At 40.2% G+C, this 1,851-nt stretch overlaps 1 pseudogene; it reads right to left on the reverse strand.

Annotated features, from left to right (window-relative positions):
• Positions 1–393: 393 nt before the first annotated feature.
• Positions 394–587, reverse strand: LOC114008798 (uncharacterized; annotated as a pseudogene).
• Between the last annotated feature and the right edge of the window lie 1,264 nt (positions 588–1,851).

Genomic DNA, 1,851 nt, shown 5'->3' on the forward strand with positions numbered 1-1,851 from the left:
TTTGTTTGCTCACAGTTCTGGAGCCTGAGAAGTCCAAGATGAAGGCACTAGCAGGCATGGTGTCTTGTGAGGGCTTGGTCTGTGCTTCTAAGATTGTACTTTGTTGCTGTTTCCTCTGGAGGGGACAAATGTGATGTCGTCGCATAGCAGAAAGGACAGAAGGGCCTAAAAGCACCTAGTTAGTTCCCTCCATCCCTTTTATAAAGTCACTAATTTCATTCACTCCAATCTCACGACCTAATTGCCTCCTGAAGGCCCCATCTCTTAAAATTATTACATTAGTGATTAAGTTTTAATGTATTAATTTTGGGGTACATATTCACACCATAGTAACAAGGAACACAAAGAAAGGGCCCACTAGAAGTGAAGAAAGAGAGAAGCTTGAAACAAATTCTCTCTCAGAGACTCCAAAAAGAATCAACCTTGCTGATTCTTGCTCCTTGATTCTGGATTTCTAGCCTCTCTAAGTGTGAATCAATCAATTTCTATTGTTTAAAGCCATCCAGTTTGTGGTACTTTGTTTCAATTAGCAATAATCGCGCCTCGGATAAACTTCATTGGCTACGATACTGCCACTGCGCAAAGCTGGCAGTTTGTGGTACTTTGTTACAGCAGTTTTAGGAAGTGACTACGCCATCTGAAATATAATATTATTAATTCGTTTAGAGTTTGCTTCCTTGTTAGGAGGGAAAGGATTCTGTTTGTGTTGTCAGCTGTCATATCTCTCGTAGTTGGCATGGTGTCTGGCACAGAATAGATACCCCAAATACTTCCTGGGAGAATGAATAACAGTTATCTCATCTGGGCTTAGTATGTGGGACTCTCAGCACTGTAGCCATTTTCTGCTTTATTCTCTACCTCTCCCACCAACAGCGGGTGACTGACCCATGGATGATGGAGGAACTGCTCTTAGTCAGAATAGGCACATCTCATTTAGATGTCTGAACCTAGTATCTTTCCAGGCTGCTGTCAGGCTAGAACTTTGCAGATCGTACTAAGTCCTTCCCATACCAGAGAAGTGTTTCTTGTCTTTGAAACTAGAACCTAGGGAGATTGCCGTTAATGTAGAGTATGATTTGAGTCTTACTCATTTTGGAATCACCTTAATAATGGACAGATAGAAAACACTTAGCAGATAGTTTTGAGTAAATATGTGAATAATAATAACTTACATTTTCAGAGCACTCAAAATGAAACAGGCATTTTTCAAAAAAATCTCACATGCTTCAATGCATATCAACCTCACAATAAACCCATTACTCCCAGTTTACAGATTGGGGATGTGAAACACAAAGACATTTTGTAATTTGCCAAAGAACCCCAGAAAGACCACAGTGGAGTTACTACTTGGTCCCAGGCAAGACTCCCTCTCTTACACTCCCAACCTCTGTAGATAACAAGGTTTCATTGCAATGACATAGAATTGTGACCCCAAAAGAACATGCTCAGTGACTGTACGGAGTGAAAAAATTATGCGCAATTCTAGAACAATTTTTTTCTCTTTTCAATGCATTTTATGATTTTTTTTCTTTCAGTGTATTTATTGTACTAGTTATATTTTGCTTAATAGGTTGTTTCATTTGCACTCCAAATGTATACCTTCTGGCCTGGAGAATAGTGCTAGGTGACAAAGGCCAGCCAAGCAGGATTAAAGTCTGATGAGTCACTATGTGGGTAATGTGCTTTGAAAGCTTGAGAAGGGAATGTTGAGGTCATGCCCCTTCCCAAGAGATCTTTTTTCTAAAAAAAAAAAAAAAAAAAAGATTCCAGAGAATGCATGCACTGGTGGGACCAGCAGTTAGCATAATGGCTATGTCGCTGGACTCCCACGTAGCCCACCGCAGTTCAAGT

This window comes from Tupaia chinensis, unplaced genomic scaffold, assembly GCF_000334495.1.
Source record: "Tupaia chinensis unplaced genomic scaffold, TupChi_1.0 Scaffold000392_1, whole genome shotgun sequence".
NCBI classification, from domain to species: Eukaryota; Metazoa; Chordata; class Mammalia; order Scandentia; family Tupaiidae; genus Tupaia; species Tupaia belangeri.